The sequence below is a fragment of the Marmota flaviventris genome, chromosome X (assembly GCF_047511675.1).
Source record: "Marmota flaviventris isolate mMarFla1 chromosome X, mMarFla1.hap1, whole genome shotgun sequence".
NCBI lineage: Eukaryota > Metazoa > Chordata > Mammalia > Rodentia > Sciuridae > Marmota > Marmota flaviventris.
In genome coordinates this window covers 3,713,383-3,731,111 of record NC_092518.1, presented here as the reverse complement: position 1 = coordinate 3,731,111, position 17,729 = coordinate 3,713,383, and the positions used below count along the sequence as shown (strand labels likewise).

At 46.1% G+C, this 17,729-nt stretch overlaps 1 long non-coding RNA gene across 1 annotated transcript in view; it reads right to left on the bottom strand.

Annotated features, from left to right (window-relative positions):
• LOC139703244 (uncharacterized) overlaps positions 1-16,374 on the bottom strand; it is a 49,509-nt gene extending 33,135 nt beyond the window's left edge. The window contains exon 1 of the long non-coding RNA XR_011705643.1: positions 16,271-16,374. This is a non-coding gene — a long non-coding RNA (uncharacterized lncRNA). The remainder of the gene's footprint in view (positions 1-16,270) is intronic.
• Between the last annotated feature and the right edge of the window lie 1,355 nt (positions 16,375-17,729).

Below are 17,729 nucleotides of genomic sequence, written 5' to 3'. Positions count from 1 at the left end.
TCCTTAATATCATGAGCCAGGAAACGGAGACGGAGACAGGAAGGGGCTGGGATGGGTTCTGCTAACCCAAAGGACCACATACGCTGGATTGCATTTTCCTACCCACCAGGAAACTTCCTGAGAGTGTTAGAGGGATAAAGTAGGCCAGAGACATCTCCTGTGTTGGTGTAGTCTCAAGATGCAGGAAGTGGACGGTGGCCTCACCCACAGCTGACAGATTCACGGGCTCCTACTCACAGAGAGCGCCTTTGTGGTGGTGTTCTTTCCCAAGGAGAGGTGACGGGCAAAATCCCCACTGCAGACTTTGGAGCCCCAACACAAAACCACATCCTACCAGAGAAGCGCAAGTAACGCCCAGCATTAACGACACCCCTTCTGCCTGTCTCATCCTCAAAACGGGTCCTGTTCACGGCCTGGTGGGGGTGAACGGTGTGAACTGCACTCAAGAGCAGTCTGCTCCTCCTCCTACTTCCTGCACTCCCAGGTTTGCGGAGCTAAAGGTAAACACAGCCATGCATCCTTCTGCGTCTGTGTTGGCCTGCTGCTGCGGAGGGAGAGGTGGGGTCCATCTGTCGCCAAAGAGGCGAGGAAGAGAAAGAGCAAATACCCAGTAGGAAAATCCGCACAGGCATGAAATAATTATCAATGCAAGAACAGAAACCACGAGAGGCAGAATTAGGCTTTGAGACATCACCAGAACTGTGCTGATCCAGTCATCCAAAGTGCTAGGGGGAAAATTCCATTAGCAGAACAGAATGGATCATGGCTTTGAGGCTGGGGTCCATCTCATACTGGACTCTGCTTAGGTTATGCCTTAATTGAAGGTAGGTCCTGTGGCTTCCTAGGTCCACGTAAATAAATCTTCCTTGTTTGAACCCAGTCCCTGCCAGGGAGGGGCTGTGCCCAGAACTCACAGCCAACGTAGCCCTGCACAAGCCTTCCTCATTGCACACGGGTGTGCCAAAGGAAGGGCCTGGATCCTCTGGCAGAAGCTGCTTAATAAAAACACAACGGAGGCTGTAATTGGAGAATGTCCGCGGTCCCTACCATCCTTGTGTTTGGGATCCAAGGTGGCAGCCGGCCACCGAGAACCTGTTTTCGCCTCTGTGTGTCTTTGATAACGTTCTCGGTCCCGGGCTCCGCTCTGCCGGCCCCCGCCTGGGGTTATCGGGAGATCTGAGAAACTCGGACACATTCTTCCGTGTCCTCTTGGCACACAACCCGGATGATCTTGGCCTCTTCATCTGGATTTCCTTTCAGCCCAGCCCACACCGCCGGCTGCCTGACTCACGCGGCTGCCTGACTCACGCGCTACACACTTCTCAGAACTTGCAGATCACGTTGGCTGACTCCAATCTCCGGGTGGAGATTCAGTTAAATCAAGATACACATTTTTGCATCCTGGACCTGGCTGAGCAAGACAGACCCAGTGCACTTTCCGACAAGAGCCTGGGCTGTTTGCAGGTCTGCTTGTGTTTGTTTGTTTCCCAGAATAATATTGGCTCCCCAGGGGACCCCCCTCGGGTGATGTCTCAGGAGGAGAGTTCTGAATGCAAACATGTGGCTCTTAAATATCTCTCGAGAGACACTGGGCTGTGGATTTCTGATCTGTATAGAAATGCACAGTGGGTGTTTCCGATTCTCTTGGGATTTTATTGTGGCAAAATGCCAACTGCCTACTTTCTCAGAGAATGCCTCTCTTAGGGCCTGAGCGACGGTGGGTGGGAGGTGGTTTTGCAAGGAAGAAAAGGGGGAGAGGGGTATTTTAAGGATGACTTTGGTTACATGGCTTTAAAAGGTTCAAGGAAAGAAGAGAAGTCTATTGGCTGAGCTAAATCCCTTTTCCACCTTTACAAAGGTGGAGAGTTCCCAACTCTAGGCATCTGAGTGCATGTTTCTAATACCTTCAGTTTGGGGATTTTGTCACGCATGTGTTTTTCCCGGCTAACATCCTGTGGCGTTCTAGATAATAAGTGGTTTAGGGTTTGCATGCCACGGGGTCTCTTTTGTGGCCACCCCACCCGGCCACTGTGGCCCCCGACAGCCTCAGACAATAGGCAAGAACGGAGTGTGGCTATTTTCCAATAAAACCTTATTTATTAAACAGGTGACAGACCACGGTTGACCCCCCAAGGGCTGTTTAGGAGCCAATGTTGTCCCACGGCTGGTCTCAGCCGTGAGCACAGGAGGTGGGGAGCCATGAACAGGGGCTACCTCTTCTGCTGACCACATCTCAACCACTTTACTCAGGGACGTGTTAAGCCAGAAGCAAAATGCATGAGCGAAAGTGAATTCCATCCACACGTCTCAGAAACTGTACTGAACGGAAAACTGAAGTCACTACACGAGGCCCAGGGAACACCATTCTTGGTAAAGCACACAAGCAGAAACCAGTGAGCGACTGTGGCATTGCACGAGTCTTATTATTCGAACTTAAGATAAATGGAATCATATAGTAGCAATTTTTCTTTGGTACCAGGGATTGAACTCAGGAGCCCTCAACCACTGAGCTCCATCCCCAGCCCTATTTTATATTTTATTCAGAGACAGGGTCTCACTGAGTTGCTTAGCGCGTCACTTTGGCTGAGGCTGGCTTTGAACTCGTGATCCTCCTGCCCCAGCCTCCTGAGCCGCTGGGATTACAGGTGTGAGCCACCGTGCCTGGCGATTCTTTTTTAATATCTGGTTTCTTCTCCTTGGCATAAAAATTTTGACACATCTCTACTTTGGGGATGGAAGCAGTGTGTGTGTGTGGGGGGTCATCTAATCTGACTCACAGCTCAGAAAGATGCTCAGAGGCACTGAACAGGGCTCGAGTGCAGTGGGACCAGGAAAGTTTTAGGAGCCAGATTCCAGTAGTTGGCTGTTGGGGTGGCTGTTCCAGTTGGACCAAAGGAGACGGGCTGGAAGAATACTCTGAGTTACAGTGGACGGATTTCAAAATACCTCCGATGTGATATCCCTTAGCTTCCCCTATCCAACATCTGGAAAATTCTCTGTGTCTGAGAAGCTGCTCTGGGCTGGTTGGCCATTCGACGAACTGAGAGCGGTCATCCTGTCTTAGGCTGATGAGCACCGGACAGGGATCCGACAGCTGTACAGCGGGATGAGTCTGCAGACACCAGTTCCTATTAATTTTACATTTATCCCAGAACAGGGGCAAGAAGCATCTGTCATTTTGGAAACTCCATACACTTAGGGTCTCCTTCCACGCTCTTCTCTGAAGGAACACAAGTGATCAGAGACTTCCCTCATTCAAAAACACCTCCTTCAGAACTTTCTCCCCAGAGACCAGGATGTTGTGCTCAACAGGAGCAAAACATTAAACCCTCGACTTTGCAGAGACAAGAACCTCAACTAGTTACACAAAATAGGTATTTTAAAAAAAAAAGAGTCCCTCTGAGCGAGTGCACATCCTGCCGTAACATTCCTATGCCCAGGGGCCCACCACCCAATGCACTACCGGCTTTTTGCATGCTTGGTTCTAGGAGCACGCACATTTGGCCTCGATGGATGGTCATCATTTATTGGTCATCTCTTCCAGATGTCCATGTGAGTTTTTAAAACCAGAACCCTCAGCTCCCCAACATCTAGCCCGTGTCCTTCTGGCCTTGGCTTGTGAATGATGCCTAAGTTTTTTTGGATGAAGTATAAAAAAAGATACTTACAAAATTCTCCTTCCCCTCTTATTCTTAATGCACCAAAGAGAACCTCTGTTCTGACTTGTATCATGTCAGATCAATTTAGATTAATTTTAAATTTCATATCGATGCTTTCAAAGTTACTGACTCATATCAGGGAGCCACAAGTATTTCCAGACCCAAACACCTATGTCCACTTACAAGTTTACACTCATGTCTCCAACTCGAACCTGGTATCCAAAAGGTCAGCTATAGTTAAGACCTCAGTGCCCTCCAATGTGGTAAAGGCTTGATCCCCAGATTGGCTCACAGGGAGGTGTGGAGTGCGAGGGAGGTGGGTCTTAGTGGGAGGTCTTTGGGTCATTGGGGTGGTGTGCTCTTGGAGGGTCCTGTGGGACCCTGGTCTCTTCTTCTTTCTTTCTTATTTCTTTTTTTTTTTTTTTTTTGTATCTTGACCATGATTTTCTGTGCCCCGGCACAAGTCGTGTTGCGTTACCAGAGTCCCCAAATCAACAGGGTGAACCACCCATAGATAGAAACCTCTAAAACTGTGAGCCAAAAGAATCCTTTTCTCTTTATAAGCCAATTATCTCAGTATTTTCTTACAGTGCTGGCAAGCTGACAGACACAGTCAGTTCAGCCTCTTCTTCCTGATTTTCTGTAGTTTTCCATTCTGAGACCGGCCTTCCCTATGTGCAAACTCTGCATCCTCAGATTCCACCAACTGCAGATCTAAACTTAAAAATAAAAAACTTGCAGCTTCAGTGAACATGTATACTTTTTTTTTTAATGTCACTACACCCTAAACTATAAAAAATGATAACTATCTACATAGCACCTACGTTGAGTTCAGTATTTTAAGTCATCGAGAGATGATTTAAAGCACCTGAGTTATATGCAAGTGCTATGCCATTTGTATAAGGCACTTGAGCCCCTGAGGATGTGGGCGTCTGTGTGTGTATGTGGGCGTCTGTGTGTGTATGTGGAGGGGGGTCCTACGTGAATGTGTTTCTAATTCAGTTACTTCCTTTTATCATGCTCTGCCTCCATCCTGAACCCTTCACCTGTTCATAGGACTTTTAAAACATAGAGCAGAGACCAAGGTACTGGGAAGATCTATGACTTTGTCAAATGCAAGTGTCCTACGTACACAATGACAATGTCCTTCAGAGAAGTTTCACCAGGCTAAAAAGTTGCGGTACCTGACTTGGCTACCCAACCGCAATTGCTGACCCCAGGTCCTGGTAAGCGATGATGATGATGATGATGATGATGATGATTTTTAACCTTCTCTGTGGTCAAATTCAATGTCACCTCAGTTTTCTCCCAGGCTACCACTTCAAAGTATTTTCAGTCCTGCATTTGACATAAAGGTCTATGCTTCATTTTATGAGGGTTTTTGAAAGGATTCACTTTTTTTGAAGGTCTAGGTCATTTTTCAATGCGCATGTCTAATTGTTCTAAGACAAATAATCAGGCAGTAACTTTCCTGTTTTGTGAGGTTTTGCATGACCACAGTTTCAGCTGCCCAAGTTCAACTATGGTCCAAAAATATTAAATGAGAAACTCCGGAAATAAACAATCCAGCATATGCCTTTCGGAGTAGCATGATGGAATCTCATGTTGTCCCGCGGCATCCTGCCCAGGGTGTGAATCATCCCTCTGTGCAGCGTGTCCACACTGTATGTACTACCCCCACTGTATGCACATATCTCAGTTAGGATCCTACTTTACAGTATCCACAGTATTTGTGTTCAACTAAAACTTATTCTACTTAATAATGGCACCAAGGCACAAGAATATTGATGCTGGCCATTCAGATATTTTAAAGAGAAACTGTAAAATGCTTACTTTAAGCAAAAAAAGATGAAAGTTTGCTGTAATATACGTAGATAGGAAAGAACATATTCTATATTGAGTTTGGCACTATCCACAGTGTCTGGCATTCGCTTGAGACCTTGGACTACTTCCTCACTAGTTTATCCACCGCTCTGTCTGTCTGTGAGTAAATAAGTGATTGTATGGAACGTCACGCATGTAGTGAGCCGTCAGTAAATGTCAATCGTTGTATCACTATTTCCTCTCTAATTCATATGTTCCGTGAACATGCGTATAGGTTGCCAACATGAGCTAAGAAACTAGTACATGTAACAGTTTCATCCTGATATTAATAACAAGTAACTTTGCTCATGGAGTGAGTTTGTATCTTCAACTGATTTAGAAAATAATGAGACCCCAGGGGAGAACAGCGGTGTTGATGACTAAAGTCTTACTGAATATCTGTCTCATTAGGATCTAAAGTGAATTCAGCTCTGCTCTGAAAAATTGATGGGTTTGGAATATTCAAGTTTTCTAATACTAGAGTCTTAACTATTTTAATATGGACTTGCTTTTCTTTAGAAGTCAGGCCCAGAGGGTCCAAGAGGGTGGTATCGCTCCTTGTGGGCACAACATCTAGAGTCGGCAAATCTTGAAAAAGAGAGGAAAAGGGTCAAATAATCATGGATTGAAACCTCTAAAACTTTGAGGCAAGGGCTAGGGTTGTAGCTCATTGGTAGGGCGTTGCCTAGCAGGTGTGAGGCACTGGGCTTAATCCTCAGCACCACCTAAAAATAAATACATAAAATAAAGGTATTGTGTTAGTCTACAATTTTAAAAAAATTTAAAAAATTCAAAAATTTGAGGCAAAATAAACCTTTTGTCTTTATAAGTTGATCGTCTCTCGTATTTGTTATAGCAACAGAAAGCTAACACAAAGGTACTATTTGTCATAGTAACAGAAAACTAACATATTTTATGAGAAATATAGTTCAGCTCAATTTTTTAAAAAAGCAAGATATTGACTCCTCTCCTTTATTAAAAAAAAAAATCTTTTAAAATTAACCCAAACTTCCCGAGTTAAAAAAAAATGTTAAACTGATTCTCATACTTGTGTTTTCATTATAAAACGGTGCATCATTTTAGAATGAGAGAATATGACTAATATTTATTCCAGCTGAAGAAACATCGTAAATGGCATCTTCTGTTGGCCAGCTTCTCAGCTGTGAGATTGCTGCCCTCTCTTCATTCTAACCAGGGACACTGGAAACTGCCAGCCGTGGCTCTTTCGCACTGGGAATTCCTGCTGCGAATCCCCCGCCACTACCTCCTCTGTGTGGCAGGCACACAGCGTGTGTGTTTTGGCATTCCCCGTCCCCCACAGCCTTTCTAGTTCTGCCACAAAGAGGATGGAAAAGAAATAAACATTGGAAGGTGCGACCCACATGTGGGTTCCTGCTCAGCGCAGGTGGCCAGATCTTGGGGAGGCAGGGTTTGGCCGGGAGCAGGCTTTGAAGTCCCAGGTAAGACCACCACGTTGCACCCTTTCTTGGTGTTGCCACGGGGGACTGCAATACCTACATGTTGGGAAGGGGACTCCTGGGGACCAGTGCCACTGGATACGGGTTCTGTTCAGAAAGCCCTCTCAACTCACGTCATCTGACACTTTATGGTGGGTGACATCAAATGTTGGTGTAATGTGACATGGTGACAGGTGCTTTGTGTCAGAGCTTTGAAGCCATCGAGGGCTTCTTGGAGGATGCCTGGACCTCATGAGGATTTGCGTATCACAACATAATTCCACGGGTGCAGAGCACGTGCACCAAAGCAAGGTACTGCAGCCCCTGTGCTCCAACTTACTCATAGGCAAATATGAGCCGCTGTGACAGCGCCACCCAGCACACAGACCTAGTTTACCAGCCCCGGGGCCGTGAGCTAAGGCACGTGCATTTTGGGTCCTCATCTCCTCTTCCTACAGCAACCCCGCTCCTCTGGGATTATGGCTATAAAAGCTCCGTCTCAAATAAAAATCATGCTCTTGGCTACCAGCGCTCAGGATTCCAACCTGTGGATTTGGGGGGGAATCTACAATCCAGCCTGTGGCAGAGATCCAACTATGTCAGACTCTGGGAGATATTTATAAAGGGAGACTGGTGATATTTTTAGCCCTTTATTTCGAGAAATCGATAGAGTAAGATGTGTCGAAATTTACAAAAAAAAAATTCCCAATCAAAAGTGAAGCGTGATCGGCGTTGATTTTTCTGACCTTATGTAAACGCTGTATCCAATCCTCTAGGCTTTGGTTGGATGAAAGGTGAATCATGATAAAGGACCAGACAAACACACGGCGAAACCCTGCTCTCGCATCCTCAGGGGTCGTGATCACAATCTCCACTCTCAGGGGACAGGATGGCGAAACGCAAATGGGCATCCATGAGCCTCCGTGGGTGTCAACCGAGGCTTGGAAACTGCTGTCTGATAAAGTTTTATTGGAACACGGGCTTGTCCACTCCTTCCTCTCTATCGCTTCTGCTACTTCCCTGCCGGAAATGCAGGTGGCACCATTGTGACAGAGACAAGGTGGCTCTGGACCTCTAACCATTTCTTAGATTACAGAAAGAGTTCCCCGGCCCCCAATGTAAAAGCACCCCTTTACTTTAGAAGCAGACTTTATCTTATTGAACATCCATCCAGCCGAATGCAGAACCCCAAATGAAATGGAGATGCCTGATGTCTTGTTTTGAAACACGTTACGAGCTCCCTCAAGCACTTCAGGAAAAGGAATGCCCCCCGATACTGGAATTAATAACAGACTAGAATGTTCTACTATAAAGTCGAAGATGCGTAGAAGAAACACAGGTGGACCTCTGCTTAGCCACTGGTTCACAGGTTGGCACTGCCCCTGTGACTCTTGGAAACTGCCCAGATCAAAGGTGCTCTTGCTACAAAAACGACAACGACAGTTGCATGATGGAGAGATGCTACATATGTTATATTGCTTCACCAGAGTAAGCTTTTAACTGTGTGTCTGTCTTCCCCCATATCAGGTTGTAGATCCTAAATGTACACAATAGTATTCATTTCAAAAAAAAATGTGTAAGATTTGATAAGTCAAAGAGAAGCATTGGCACCAAAGTGAAAATGAAAAACGCAAGCAGTTGAACTCTAACATTAAGTCGATCAACAAACTGTATAGCATCAGAGGGGGTAGCACCTGCCTGTAATCCCGGGGGCTGGGGAGGCTGGGGCAGGAGGATTGTGAGTTGGAGGCCAGGCTCAGCAACTTAGGGAGGCCGTGACAACTTAAAGACACCCTGCCTTAAAATAAAAAAAATAATAATAAAAATAAAGGGTAGTGGCTCTGTGGTTAAGCACCCCGGGTTCAATACTTGGCACCAAAATAAAAAAAAAAAGTTTCTGTGACATTAGGAAATATGCACAGAGCTTCATTGTCAAAATTTGACAGCGCAGGATATTTTGGCTAAAGAGGTGTGTAACTTATTTGCACACGATTGGCTTGGTGGACACCCCTTCCAGCAGGGTAGCTTTGGAAATCAGCCAGGGGACCCTATGGAGCAGGGACGTCCCTCTGTATTAGTTAAATGTCCTCACAGGCATCCTTTATACTGATGCACGAAGCTCGCGGTTCCACGAGGAGCACAGAACACGGAAAGGTGGGCGGCCTTTGCCTGCGGGCTGCTTAGCCAAGGGCACCTGCAAGAGGCCCCGTCAAAGGAGGACAGACAGAGAGCCCCAGGATCTCGCCTCCTGCACTTGTGTCCGCAGGACCTGGTTCACTTTCCCAGTGGCTCCTCTGCCCATGGTGCCAAAGACTAGGCCGACTTCAAAGGTCCAGAGGGAGCCTGCCGCCGTTTCAAGTCCAGCAGGACAATGGAGGGATTCATCGCCACAGCCCAGTCATGGAAGGGAAAATGCGACTTTTTCATCTCTCGCCGTCACTGACTCCTTTCAAAAGGTTCGACCGTGCAAACGGGGGATCCAGTTAGAGGGGCGGGCTCCTCACTTTATGCAAGCCCTGGGGCTAAAAAGTCAAAATTCCTTTTATTTTAAATTCTAGGGGACTTTCAGAAAGCTTAAGTTGAGAATTATGGTAACTTGAACGACTTCAGGGTACCGTGATTTCCCATAAGGTCAAACCAACTTTGTGGAGCTTGGATTTCATGAAGTAGGACGTATTCTTCTTTGGTCTCCTTTTCCTTATTGGTGGACTCTGACAACACGGACCTTTCCTTAGGAAATATTATCCATGGAGTCAGATGTGCATTTAAATGACAAATATGTTGTTGTGGGCTTGGGGATAGTGATTCATATTTTAGGAGATTGATTTAGTCTCTGTGATTATAGTCACAGCAACAGTTCTATAGCGTGTAGAGTCACAAAGCGTTCCATTAAATTTCATGCTGTGTGTTTAACTTTCACATCATTCTCATATGAAAGGGGAACAGTTTCCACTCCCATTTTGCAAGTTTAAAAAAAAAAATCAATGAACAGAGAGGTTAAGAAACTTTATTGAAGTACCACAGCACACAAGATGTGGATACAACCTTGTCCCATACTTTTGGCTGTTCTCTGAAGCCTCCTATCTCTCCTCCTTGAAATCTAGCACAGAGTTGCCTGGGGGCTAAAACAGGGAAGGGATTTGGAGAGACAAGTGAGGTGAACTACACACACATTTTCTTCCATAAAGCCGGACAATCAAGTGTGAATGATTTTTTGTGTAACTACGCCCATGTCAGTGTCTATGTCTGCATCTATTCGTGCATCTATTTTTCTAGTTAAATAACATCATCGTCAAGCGTCCTATAGATATAAACGACACAGTCTGATAAGACCAGTAGCCTGGTCTTAAGGAAGGCATCAAAGTTTCAAAACAAAGAAACTCTTTCAATTAGAAAGAGTCAAGAACAGACAGAGAAACCCAAGCAGCGCAGTGTGAAAACATCTTTTTTTTTTTTGCTTTATAAACATCAATCAGAGAGGCCCCCGGATCCCAGGTCCCTTCTCACCGCACCTGCAGACAGGCTCAAATATGTATTGCAGTTTACAATCAGGGAATCAAACGTTTTGGCTTCTCAGGAAACAGAAGGTCTCCTTGCGAAATGGCCTGAGGCAGATTTAAGATAAAAGAGCGCTTGTCCCCTTGTTTTGGAACAAAGTCACCCGAGTTATCACACTGTATCTGGAAGGCTTTTTCTATTCAGGGAAAGTGGTTTCGCCAGACTAGGAGCCTCACCACTCATCTTGCTTTTTAAAACCTGTTTTGATTTCTAACTGACGTGTGCGGTATACATTCACGGGGCACACCCCGGGCTGGCCCATGGGAAGAGCTCTTCCATGAACTTGGGACGGCAGCTGTGTCTCCCCTATAGCTCTCTTTGGCTCATGCTTGAAGGGGTGTGACACTTCCCACTGATGATCCCAGAGGCCACAAGCAAATCTAACTCCGGGGAAAACACCCGACATATCCTCTTTCCAGCCTGCATGATCTACGTGTTTGTGGTTTAGCTATTAGCCAGCTAATATTTTTTTTTTTCTTCCTGAGCATGCTAGGAAATAATACCGTGGAATGTGTTTTGCAAAGCAATAATATTCTGTGCTGATGTGTTAAAGTGCAATTCTGTAAATGTTTCCTCGATTCTGATGGCAGCCAGTATCACAGAAATGATGTGTGATTGGAAGATTCTGGATCATATTTTAAGCCAAAAAAAGATAATTTTTAAAAAAAAATATTGAAATCAGCCACAATGGATAAAGCAACATTGAACGGATCGGGGTGCGCTTCCTGAGAGCCAGGAACACCAGCCTCAGAATTTGACGTCTCTGTCTGCAGAAGGTGCTGGTTGACACTGCAGTCACCATCTCCAGTGTCCGGGGAGTTACCTGTGAGTGCCTAATGTCACTGAATTATTACGAATGAGCTTTTATTAAAGTGGACCCTGGGACATTCATCCCTTTGCACCGAGAGCGCTGGCCACTGGAAAAAAAAATGCCTCCCATAGTCTACGGGACGCACATCTGTTGAGACCCTCCGGCAGAGGAAAAGACCTCGGATATAACCAGACTTCATCACACACTAAATAAATAGCCAAGGCCATCTCAGTCTGAGACCCAATTTGGGGGTGGTTTTTTTTTTTTTTTCTAGCCAAACTGGAGGCTTGGACTAATCTAACAGCCATCCACAGAAAAATAATAAGGAGGAAGCCACCAGGAGGAGATTGCATATGGCGGCCATCTGGACCAACCACACTGAGGAACTGGGAGCACGTGGAGAGGCGGCTACTTGATCAAGGGTCACCGTGCCCCACTTCTGGGTGGAGAAAGTCCAGCTCCTATGCAGAAAGGGATGCTGGTACCACATAAAATCTGAGTTTTGAGAATTCCTTAAAGCATTTTAAGGATTCGCTACAGATCTTTTGGAATGGGTGATTCTCGGGGGTCAGTCCTGGGCATTGCAAAATGTTTAGGGTGTGTCTTCGGATCCCACTTCGTTTCCCACCCACCCGAGTGCCTCCCATCCTTGGCCAGTGTTTGCAATCCAAACCGAGGGCCAACATAGCTGTACCACACACCGTCTGGCCAGGCAGCGTGTGCAGAGCCGGGCTCCGCTAAGGTGGGTCCCTGTCGCAGACAGATGGGGCAGAGTTGGCCTGACATCACACCCAAGTTACCGTGAAGCCCGCTGGCCGGCCAGACGCGTGGCCAGGAGACGCTGGCCAACAGGGAGGTGGGGCTCGCTCAGGACTCTTTCCTGGAAACCCGGGTCTCACGTCGCAGCTGCAGTGAGCCTCTGCCAAGGGACATGCCAAGATTCCCAAGGTGGAAACCCAGCCCAGGGCTTCTCAGCCTCTGCCCTACTGACTCTGGGGCTGGATGATTCCCCGCCGTGGGGTAGCGACGTGCACTGCAGAGGTTAGCAGCTTCCCTGAGGTCTACCCACCAGACGCCTACAGGATCCCTCTCTCCCCACACCTAAAACACACCCACACATTAACACATCTTTGCTGGAAGCAACATCAATTCATTCTATTCTCCAGGTCCAGGTGCCATTGAATGCACGGGCAAGAAGCAAGTGCAGATCACAGGAGCTGATGCATGCAAAGATCTCAGCTGTGTCTGCAGGTCCAAGAGACAAGGACCCCCAACCTCTCCCAATCTTCAACACACTTTTATTTTATACCAGGGATTGAACTCAGGGACTCTCGACCCCTGAGCCCCATCCTCAGTCCTTTTTTGTATTTTATTTAGAGACAGGGTCTCACTGAGTTGCTTACGGCCTCACTTTGGCTGAGGCTGGCTTTGAACTCATGATCCTCCTGCCTCAGCCTCCCGAGCCACTGGGATGACAGGTACGGGCCACCGCGACCGGCTCTTAACACATCTTTTAAATGGCTTACAGATCTTCAACTGCTTACATCTGGAAAATCAATGCACAAGAGTCTGGCTCCCTCATTGAACCTTCCCCATGTTCTTAGATTTTAAAGCTACAGCTAGGGAAGAACCCCTTGAGAGCAGGCTTGGTAAACGTGCCTCTCTCCTGAGCATCCTTCGGGGGGCTTCTGTTTTGTTCCTAAGAGAGAAGAGCGTATTGCTTTAATGACGACTGCACCGTGTTCTCTGTAGAGAGGACTCATCTCTTGAACCTGGAAATCAGCTACTAAGTTGGAAAGCCCATGACTTGACAAAGAATGGGTTGTTAGATCCATCTAGGGCCTGGGAGCACCAGGCTCGGGTTTTATTACCTCCGATGTCTACGTGAGCACAAAAGTCTTCCCATTTCCTTTGCTTGTCGGAGAAAAGCCTCTTGTTATTCTCAATTATTCCTCGGAATAATTGCTTCTTATTTTAGGAAAACGTCGTTTGGTCTATCTTGAGTTATTTTCAAAATCTTTTCAAGGCAGGAGACAAAACCAATATTGAAGTGAGTTTCTTTGTGGGGAGGGATGGTTTGTTTTAGGTAAAATTACAATTATTCATAATTTACCTCTTTCAGAACAAGATTTTTTTTTTTTCTTCTTGACTGGTTATAACATTTCTTCTAGATTTTGTTCCTCCATCAATAAATGTAAGTCCTCTGTCTGCTAACGTGCATTGAAATACTTAATAATGTTTGGAAATATCTACTTAAAATTGGGAGGATATGAACCCCAGGGACAAGGTTCTTAGGTTAATAGAAATTGCTCAAGTCGGGCACAGTGTCCAGTCTTTGCAGCAGATTGGTGGTCCAACCTCTACTGGTCATTCAAACTGTGCTGTAAAAAGAGAGTGCAAAACATCTCTATTTGGCAATGTCAGTATTTTTGTTTCCTTTCCGATTCTTACTTATTTTATTTCTGTTTGTCTAATCAGTCCTTCGTGACGGCAGAATGCGTTTCAAGTCACTGAGCACACGTGGGACACGTTTCATTTCTCTGGCTGGGCGTGACATAGCGTCACACCCCACGTGCAGTCACACGTGTACCTAGGGTGATGGTGTCCGTCTCGTCTTTCCTGCCCCAGGTCCCTCCCCTGGCACGGGCAGTCTTGACAGGCAGGAGCACAGAGTCGAAGGGGTTTCCCAAAGTCTCGGAGTCACCTCCACCTTCGTAGCTTGTTCAGACTGAAGCCCGAGGTCCAGGTGTGGCAGACGCAGGGTCTGCAGAGGGCTGCTTCCTGGCTCAGAGATGGTGTCTTCTTCTGGGTCCTCCATGGTGGAAGGGCAGGGGGCTCTCTGGATCTCTTATAAGGCCCCTTGTCCCATTCACGGGGCTGCCCTTTATAACCCAAGCAGTTCCCAGAGTCCCACCTCCTGAAATACCATCATCTGGCGATCAGGTTTCAATCTATGGATTTAGGGAAGAAAGGGGCACAGACATTCAGACCACTGCACTAGACTTCAATTTTTTAAAAATGTTTGTGTGCATTTCAATTAGCCAATATAGGTGATTCTAAAGCAGTCTCTTGGCTCACGTTTTGAGAAAACAAAAAACAACAACAACAAAATCCCTCTGCAACTGAATGTCCTAGAACACAGCATGGAGTGGCCCTAAACGTTCAGCCAAGGCGGAATCCATTTGAAAATGACTTTTATTGCTTGGCTGTTTCTTTTATCTTGCTACAAAAAGTATCTGAATCTCGAACACATTTCTTTTTTACCAAATAGATATAACAGCCTATGCACCGGTCAAGGGTGTGCATCTAGATTCTAGAACTTTCAGCTGCCCCACCCCCAACAGACTTGGGCAACTTGCCTGTCTTCTCTGGCCTCTAGCAGTTGAGGGACAAGGACGCTCCCTACTTCCTAACGTCACTGCTTTGTGATGCGATGCACCAGAACAAGGTTTTGACTGACTCCTGCTACACGCATTCACCTTTACAGGTCGCCAGGAACAGAATAAGCCAGGCTACCTGTTCTAGCAGCCGGGGGAAGCGCCGCTCTGCTTGGGGTTCGCCGAGCAGGCCTGGGCTGCAGGCATTCACTTCCAGCCAGTACCAGGGTCTTGGGCAGATTCCACCAAGAAGCAGGGGGTCACCAGACCGTCTCCCTGACCACGCACTGAAGTAAGCCCCAAGCCGCTGGGCCTGCCACCCGGGGGGGCACTTAGGCCCGCACCAGGTTTTCTAAACCAACGCTTCATGGTGATTGGATGTCAAAATGCATGTCCCGTTCGAGACAGGCCCGCTACGGTCAGGGTGGGCTTGCTGGACGGCAGACGCACATCTCGTCTCCCTAATTTTGTCCTTGAGTTCTTTAGGAAATGCAGACCACAGAATTAATTTAAAAAAAAAATAGTATAAGTTCATGCAGAACAACAATGTTCTTTACTTGATTGGATTTGGCTGTTTAACATCTACAAATACTGTGATAGGGATGACAGTTAAATATCTCCCTAGATTCATGATGAATGCGGCCTCTGAAGCAGGAGCATCCGTGTGCCCCGAGGATCCGTGGTCAGTGGTAAGTACATTAGAATAACATTCAGTAGCAAAACCAGGTTCGTGTTTTGAGGGGTAAAGGTGACACTTACTGTTTGCCTCCTCTTAATGTGTTTCGCAAAAAAAAAAAAAAAAAAAGTTTTGTTGTACAAGCTGCAATTCAAGGGTAGATAAGCTTTTTGTTTGTTTGATTGTTTGTTTTTGCAGAAGTGGGATAGAACCCAGGGTCTCGTCACATGCTAGGCAAGTGTTCCACGGCTCAGCTCTACCCCCACACACATCAAGGATCCGGAGATACATCATTGTGATCCAAATTACAACAGCGCCCCCTCTGTGTTCTCCAGGTTAAGACACTGCCCGGGGAGAGAGAGTGGGAGCAGAGACCTGAGTCAGGTGTGGTCTGCTGGGATGGGGAAAGTGAGTTCCTTCTGGAAATGCAATGAGCCAAACCAACAATGTATAATCCTAACGAAGAGCTAAACGCATTCACCCAAAGGACTTAAAGCCACCATACTACGGTGACGCAGCCACATCGATGTTTATAGCAGCTCAATTCACAATAGCCAACCTGTGGAAGCGACCTAAATACCCTTCAACAGATGAATGATAAAGAAACTGTGGAATATTACTCAGCATTCAAAAATAATAAAATCATGGTATTTGCAGGTAAATGGATGGAGTTGGAGAATATCAAGCTAAGTGAATTAAGGCAATCCACAAAAAAACAAAGGCCGAATGTTTTCTCTGATAAGTGGATGCGGATCCATAATTGGGGGGGGGGGCATGGGATGAGTGGAGGAACTTCACATGGGGCAAAGGAGAGGGAGGGAGGAGGCACAGGGGTAGGAAAGATGGTAGAATGAGACAGACATTATTACCTCAGGTACATGTATGATTGCATGAGTGGTGTGACCCTACTTTGAAGAGGTCAAAAATTGTGCTCCATTTGTGTACGATGAATCGAAGATCATTCTTCTTTCATTTATACCTGATTAGAACAAATAAATTAATTTTAAAAAAGAGTAAAACGCATTCAAATAGTGGAACTTGAAACATTTTTAAGCATGCTACTTTCTATAGCTCCTGTTTAAACTAGGAAGTAAATTTTTGTTTAAATCATACGTACATACGCCCGTGTATGTGAATGCAGCAGAATTGTACATCGCTAGGAATACTTGACTTTTTTGTCCTACCACGGAAAGGAAAATCCCCCAATAGAAATCGTTACCTGGTCCCCCAAGTCAGTCCTACCAGAAACAAGAAAACCATCTCCGGCAAACGTGTTATTTGAGTTCAGTCAAAATCCCCAGGACAGAGGAGGAAGCCCAGCTGGGCTATAGCTCGACTACTGAGCGTGTGCTGTACCTCCCAAACCCTGGTGGACTTCGCTACAGGTTTTCTTTACGCAATGCAATAGTGACCACTCCCTGATCGTGTCAGATCCAACCCAATAATAAGGGCTATCACAAAGTAATGTGAGTTTTCATGCAAAAGCTTTCCTCCAAAGAAATCTGCCTGGGTTCATTGCTTGGATGTTTTCCGGCAGGAATGTCTGTTGTAATTGCGTGAATACAGAGGATAAAACGATAGATTTTGGTCCAGTGCTTGCACAGACAAGGATGACCCTGGATCAGCCGGTGTGCTTTGGGTTGTCGTCCTACAGTGATGCCAAGTGACCTATGTGCAGATGGTAGGCTGTGACAAGACCCCCAGGTCAGTGGTTTGGAGGTTCAGTGATGGAAGGCAATGTGATCTTGTCTGGGGTTCAAAATTCCTATAAAGCCGTGTTTTATAAGGGGGTCTTTAGGAGATACAGTCCGCACTCACGGTTTGTAAGGGAGATAGCTTCACACAACATGTTGTGGACCTTTAAGGTTCAGAGAAGACCCTGGGCACCCAGCCAACCACAGTCCAGAGGCCAAATCCGCGTCCACATGGTGTTTGTAAATAAAGTTTTATTGGAAGACAACCATGCTCATGTTTTTTTAAAAAAATTTTTCTAGTTGTAGATGGACCCAATCAATATCTTTGTTCTATTGATTGATTGATTGATGTGGTGCTGAGGATCGAACCCAGTGCCTCCTGCGTGTGACGTAAGTGCTCCACCACTGAGCTAAAACCCCAGCCCCCCAAGCTCATTTGTTTGCATATTGTCTGGGTGCTTTTGTGTTCTCAGGGCAGAGTGCGGGGGCCGTAACAGAAACCATGTCGTGTGCAAAACCTCCAACATTTGCTTTCTGTCCATTGATGGAAAATAAGTGCTCACCCCTTATCTACTACATCATGTAAAAATCTATCTTGAGTATTTTTTAGGTCTAACATATTCACGGTATTCAA